This window comes from Pristis pectinata, chromosome 29, assembly GCF_009764475.1.
Source record: "Pristis pectinata isolate sPriPec2 chromosome 29, sPriPec2.1.pri, whole genome shotgun sequence".
In the NCBI taxonomy this organism is placed as follows: domain Eukaryota; kingdom Metazoa; phylum Chordata; class Chondrichthyes; order Rhinopristiformes; family Pristidae; genus Pristis; species Pristis pectinata.
In genome coordinates this window covers 22,618,627-22,625,723 of record NC_067433.1, presented here as the reverse complement: position 1 = coordinate 22,625,723, position 7,097 = coordinate 22,618,627, and the positions used below count along the sequence as shown (strand labels likewise).

Here is a 7,097-nt window from a genome sequence, read left to right as displayed (position 1 = left end):
ACTTGTTTTCTCTATTTCCTCGTCCAGATCAAGGGCCATAGAGCGCAATTGTTCAGTCTGTTCCTGTTTCCAGAGTAGCTGCCTGACTTGTTAGGTGTTTTCAGCATTTTTTTAGTTTCTCTATACGAGACAGCTTTACAGAGCAAAGAAAACTGTTATTTTAAAAGTGATGTTACACATTATTTAATAGCTGGTCCCAACCGAGACCATATTTCGATCCCGAAAAAATATCTACAAAACTAGTCACGTGATTAATTGAAAGAACCTTTTTTTTATTGAAACGCGCGATGTGAGCATATGAATTGACTTGGATGTTTATCATTTTCTGTTTTCTTTCCCAAACCACGTCGCTTTTCTTGCTGAATTTTCTTCCTGTCGTGAATTACTTCATTCTTCCATATGTTCTCTTTCTCTTTGTGTTTTTGTTTCTTACTTCTCGCCTCATACGCTTATTATCACTGTGCTTTCCACGCTCTGTGCCAGCCGATGCCTCGTTCCCAATATTTCAGTTGTAGGTGTTTAAAATTAGCTCATTGACGCTCTTTATGTGGCCCGGCTATCAGAGATCCTGTTCCTTTTCTTGTGTGTGTCTTCCACCGCCGTTCTTGTTGTCCCGGGTAGCGATCGATAGGGACTAGCGGTGTTTCGTAGGGTCGAGCATACACATCTGGCAGGGGAGTGGCAATGATTTGCAGGGTGTTTTCTGGGGCTGAGGCTCGTCCATTGCACTCCGGCATGCCGACGCCTGCCATGTCTCAAATGTGGGACACACGACTGTAAAATGTGTGGTGGTGAGAACGGCGTTCGCGCTCTACTCTGATCTACAGTCAAAGCAAGATTACATTCTACTTGCACTGAACTTCTCCGCGCCTCTCCTTTTGCTCTTGTCGTAACGGAAACGTCCCAAGGCAAAGTGAGCGTCTTCGGTGGAGACGTTACTGGTTATAACTGACTGGTCACAATATGGTTTGCACTCTGCATGAAATTGAAGCATAAAGGCGGCGTGTAACTCTCCCACATTCCCTGTACTTCTATAGAAGAGAAGCGAGCTGCTTCGAATGAGATTGTGGCATGATGCCGAAGAAAGCAAGTTCAAAACTATGTTGCATGTGCAGCTAACATTGTTAAAAAACATTTGACGTGGAAATGACTAACGTCTAAAGAGTGTGGTGAACAACGTCATGCAGCAGGAAATACATGATCATGAGTATAAAGGAGATTGTCCTACTGATATCGGGAACTTTTTTGATACGGTGTTGTGATTAGTATCAAAGGAAAACAGCCGATATTTGCTGTCTCCAGCGCATCGCAACAACGGAGTGTAAGTGACAACGTTATTCTGTTTCTTTTGAGAACTGTTTGTTACCTGGATAAATTGAGCAGATGTTGCCTTCAAACTGAGGTCGGTGCCGAATGATGTCAGAAGCTGTTGAGTATTCCTGCATTTGTTGTTGGCATCAGCAGCAGGATGGACATTCAAATGATTTTCCGGACCATGTTGACTGGATCAGAACCATATTTTAGTAAAGCAGAGCATTGTATCAGCGAACTGATGCTGGTGCTTCCGAGCCAATAACGGCGATTTTTTAAAATTCCCCCAAATGGAACATTACAATGACACACCGGCAGTTGCTTGTTCCACAGTTTCACTCCGACAGATCGGGCCCATCAGTAATACCAGGGGATATTTTCTCCCTCGGAGTTCATTTCTGCACACCCAGGGTCCTTGCCATCGCTGCGCAGATCCCGAAAATGAATAAAATAAAAGATAATATAAGAAGTGGCGTGTGCCTGGCAGTTGGAAGCAATTATAGGAGATGATTTATCTCGGCCGGATGTCACGTTTCCAGCCCTCCCGGGCACAGGGCGACGTCGGTTTTTACGGTTCTATTTCACTCAAAGCTGTGGTCTGAATTTTCAGGGAATTTCACTTCATTGTTTGAAATTCACGGACGCCTGAGTGTTGAATCCGGAGAGTGAACCCAGCAAATCATGTGCTCTTCCACATCTCGGACACAAATCACAGCCTTATCAGTAATTTACCAAGTGCGTATCTCCCGCCGAACACAAATACAGACATTGGAACATAGAAAATAGGAGCTGGTGTCCACTACACCATTCACTGCTATCTCTGCTACTAATCTATGCTCAGTCATCTGTCCTAGAGTTCCCGCCATATCATTGAAATGTTTTGCGTCTCCAGATCTATCGATCCACTGCATAACCTACTTAGTGTTTTGGGGCGGGTCTTCCACAATTGTGAAGGGAGAGCGGTGCTATCCCGCGCCACACATAAAATTGAACTCTATTTTTCAAGACAAGTCCTTGATTGGGGTCAAGCATGAGCTAAGATTTCAGGATTGACGTTTTTCTGTGGCAGTGCAATTACGAGTTTCCCTATGCTCTATTCTGGATTATATTTCGGATGCTCTCAATAGATTAACAACATGGCTTCGATATCTGGATAAAAACGGAATAGTATTAAGTATTAAACATTAGCTTTCGTCAGCTCCAAGATACCACGACAGGTCGACTTCGATTATGGAAAAGCAAATGTGCAAAAACTGTGGAAACGATTACGTATCTGGAAGCCGAGTTTCAGTTGGAAGATGTCCTATCTAAAATGCATCAGTGAGGCATACATTGTGCCTTAGTCGGTGCTGCAGTTTAATATTGCTCGTTGGAAATCATTAGGCCACATTAAATTGCAAAAATGACAGGGGACCGTTGTAATCAAATGAGTAAAAGAGGCCGGCAGAAAGGCGGAGTGGAAATCCACACACAGCTTTCGGAATAAACAATGGATGTTAATTCAGCCTCTTTGAAGTACATAAATGGATGGCATCGTTGAAAGGAGATACATAGCAAGTGCAGAATACTTTCGAGACTCTGTCGCCAAAGTGTTCAATGAATTCTGTCTAATTTATCGATGTCATTATTTCCCAGTGTTACGTATCCTGCCCCAAAATGCAAGGAATGGTTGGTGAAAGCCTGGTAGCATTGCTGAGATATTCAGTATGTCCAGGACTGATTTCAGGAACGGTGTTGATAAAGTATTGGAAACCGCTGCTGCAGTGCCTCCGCGAATACTAAAGAAAGCTGATGAAACAGGGGTGAAACGCATTTCAATGCAATTTAAATAAAACAGGCATTTTGGTTCAGCAATTAATTGAAAAATGTGAGGAAATGTTTGGACAATTGGGCCGAGGTTTGGCATATAATAGACTCAGGGGTCGTCCATGCCGCACAGACACATAGAGAATGAACGGAGCAGTTTCAGAGAGAAGGTGAACCACGAGGAAAATTCATCATCATTTGATGCTTGCGTTTTGAATATATGTGAATTACAATATATTGCATAATTAGCTCTGTTGCCCTTTAATTTCATGAACATTGTTCAGCAGGCAAACACATAACGCAAAGACTCCTCCTGAGTCCTTGATCATATGTGGGGACAGCAGTATCCGTGTGTCGGCACAAGAGAAGATTGCTGTTTTGCTGGAAAGATTTGTTCGGACAGGAAATTACGTAGCAGAATTAAAAATAGATTCAGAAGCAATGAAATATTTATAAAGATAATGCAAGTCAATAAAATATCAGAAATAACTAGTCTGCGTCAATGGCCACCGATACGGCTATATTTTGTCAGATCATTCAATGGGTAAGGTCCGATGATTTAGGGCCGAATGGCCTCATTCTGTCCTGCAAAATACTGCTCTAGGTCTGTATACACATTGCAGCCAGTTTACAGACAACCAGTTGTCAATACAGAGCATTTCTATATGTTCTCAGATTGGTTGGACTGGTTGATATCATGAAACTTACGGAGATGCAGTAAGACTTATTCTAAATCAACTGCTTGTGGCTATCCCTTCCACCGCCAAAGCCACCGGAAAGACAAGAAGGCAACTAAATAATCCTCCCCGAGGAAGGCATATCTCACATTTCACCTGCGACATTCAACTCACTTCATCCTTTCACTCCACCTGATACCAACAATAATATAATTGATCAGTAACTGACGGAGATCGGGTTTGTTATAAGAAAATTTAAAACAATGAAAAAGTTTGTTTAACGACTCAGATATCGTGAAACAGGTTGGAGTCCACTGATGTTCTCCACAGAAATTCAGTTCAAGCAACATTAAATTAACTTCCTTCGAAAATCTTTGAAGAGTTAAATATGTTACACAACGACACAATGGGTAAAAATAGTTGACACTAAGTGTTTGTTGATTGGATTCTGTCTGATGTCACTGAGGAATACACTAATTGCCTTAATGGCCGTTCCGCTCCTTTGAATAAGAGCTCCTTTGAAACAGTGCATGCGGGCAGTTGGAAGGTTTCTCACAACTGATAGCTGTTTCCGATAGAAAATGGGATACCCACCAATTTACAACATCGTCAGAATTTACTGTCCTGTACTTGCAGCAGTCGGTATTCCTGGTAAGGTACTGGAACTGACTGCGATTTTGGTGGCGCCGTCTTTGTATCACTCTTGGAGCATTGCAGATGAACGATGTCTTTCTTTCCAGCTTCACAGTCCAATGTGTCATGTCAATCAGTGGAGATTGCAAAGAAATCGTTGTTGCTATTTCGTTTTCAAAATGCAATTTATGTTACTTCACGGGTTTAGTTTTGCATGGGAATTTGAGTAAGGTTTTTGATACAAATCTATACAAATCTATTATCAATATAAGCATATATTACTCATTTGTTATTAACATCACCGAATCCCAGAAGCACTTAAATATGTTTACAAGCTGCGCAGTCAGTAAGATTCCGTAGCAACATAACCTGTCAAAGGTAGCCAGTATTCACCGGCGCCACTGTGTGTGTGTTTTGCCAGCTGAGGCCTGGTCACTCCTCAGTCCACTCTGTGCCGTGATACCCATTTTTGGTCTCGGCAGTCCCAGCACAATTGCCCTCAGAATACCCAGAACATTTACTGTAAAAAAGCGATACATGACAGCTCTCAATTGAATCCGAAACAATTGCCAGCTTTTCATGTCTGTCCATGTAAATGTCGTTTGTCCTCTACTGTTATCCCGAACTGAGGGAATTATAATTGAACCGTCTCTCCGCAATCCGTGTGCTCTAAAGTTAGTGGGGCAAAGCACAAAATTCACGTGTCATTCTGCGAAACAAATGAATGTTAATGTAACTTCACCCCGCTTTCGAATTCTAGTCCAATTACGTACCAATCTGGCCATCATTCTGAAGTACCTCTATTTTGAATATTTCCTTTGTGTTAGCTTGGTAATATTTGGGGTTCCATCAACAAACATGACCTGCTTTTTTGGTGTTCCATGATAGCGGAAAAGCGCAGTCAAACCAATGAAAACTAATATGATTTTTTAAGAAGAGTTCTGTCTGTCAATTATTTATCTGTGCTTCTCCAAAGAGGAATAGTTTTGTCCTCAAAGCAGCGCCTGCAGGCGTTTCCCCGCTACTGACTCTTTGTCTCTTTCAGCGCCACCTTCAGCAAAAGGGAGAGGTTCTATTACGGTAACTATCCCGTTCATTTGACACTTCTTTTCTCGTTTTACATGTTACCATCTCATTGTTTTAAAATTCTTACAGATTTCCCCTGAACATGTTCATTTCCCATAATTTTTTCACTGATCACGCCTCTCCCGGTAACGCTAAATTTCAGTCCCGCGCAGTGCCCATTCGCACTATTGATCACTTCCTCCCTGAGGCTTCCCACATTCGAGGCACCTCTTTGGTATCTTCGTTTCTCGAGGCGGAGCGGTCAGAAAGTGACGGCTCAGTTTAACCAGGATTATCCGTCCCCCTGTTTCCGGATACACCAGAGGGCCGCTTGATATCTTGTGAGGCCAAAAGGCTTCCCCGTTGTCTCCAAATATCTGTCCTCATCAAATGAAATGCACTGAAGAAGTTTTTTCAGTTAGAATTATTGAAGAATTTCATTTCAACGGCAGGGCCATGAAGTAAGTTCATTTGAAGAAGTACAATACGTCATGTGATGTGGAATTAAAACACATCTCTCTGCTGCCTGTGCAGTTCCCCATTTAGACAATAGGGACTGCACTCGATGGCCGGCCCTCTCTTCACTACTTAACATAATCCGCCGGGGTCACCTTGCTCTCAACCTCCAGCTTTCCCTCCTGTCGGCTGGCTTCAATGTGAAAATGTCGAGACGTCAGTTGAACGTCGCCAGTGGCGTGTTAGTCTGATCGGGCATCCACATCCCATCTTGTCAGCGCAGGCGGGTTTGTACCCTGGCGGTACTCCAGACAGTAACACGATCACGCCAGGCAAACAAAGTCGCACTGACCAATCTGTGGCAAATGGTTGTAAATAACGTATCTTAACATTTATTTCAGTTAATTTAACGGCGATTGTGATCCTATCCCGCGGGAAATGTGGTCTCTCCAAATGCATCACTCGCTACCTGATGGTCATGGCAGCAGCGGATCTGATGGTGGTTATCGTTGCTGTCATATTAGAGAAGATTAATTATATCTATCTATTTGCTAATTTCCTGCACACAACTCCGGCGTGTTCAGTGCTACTTGTCCTGAATGTCGCAACCAGGGACTGTTCTGTTTGGTTGACCGTCGTTTTCACTTTCGATCGATACGTCGCCATCTGCTGTCAAAAACTGCGGAACCGATATTGCACCGAGAGAACAGCGACTCTGGTGATAGTAACAGTATGTGCAGTGTTTTGTGCCAAGGCTGTTCCATGTTACTATTCAGTGGATCCATGGCGCTGCGTCTCCGCAGCTGAATACTTTACGTCGCCCTTGTGGAGAGCCTACGAGTTATTTGACAGTATCACAACACCGTTATTACCAATCTGTTTAATTCTGTTGTTTAATGCTTTAACTGTCAGAAGGATTATGGTGACAAATAGAGTACGCCGGGAACTCCGGAGCAGCAGCGACAATCAGAAGGATCCAGAGGTGGAGAACAGGAGAAAGTCAATGATTTTATTGTTCGCTCTATCAGCCAATTTCATAATATTGTGGATGCCCTATGTTGTACATTCTGTGAATTGGCAAGTTGAAAACTATTCCTACACAGACAAATATTACAGCACACCGACCTATATCCTGCAGCAATGTGGGGT

At 42.9% G+C, this 7,097-nt stretch overlaps 1 non-coding gene across 1 annotated transcript; it reads left to right on the top strand.

Moving 5' to 3' along the window:
* The first annotated feature begins 659 nt into the window (after positions 1–659).
* LOC127584461 (U1 spliceosomal RNA) lies at positions 660–818 on the top strand. Its single transcript, XR_007958393.1, has one exon. It is a non-coding gene; the product is annotated as a U1 spliceosomal RNA (small nuclear RNA).
* The last annotated feature ends 6,279 nt before the right edge of the window (positions 819–7,097 follow it).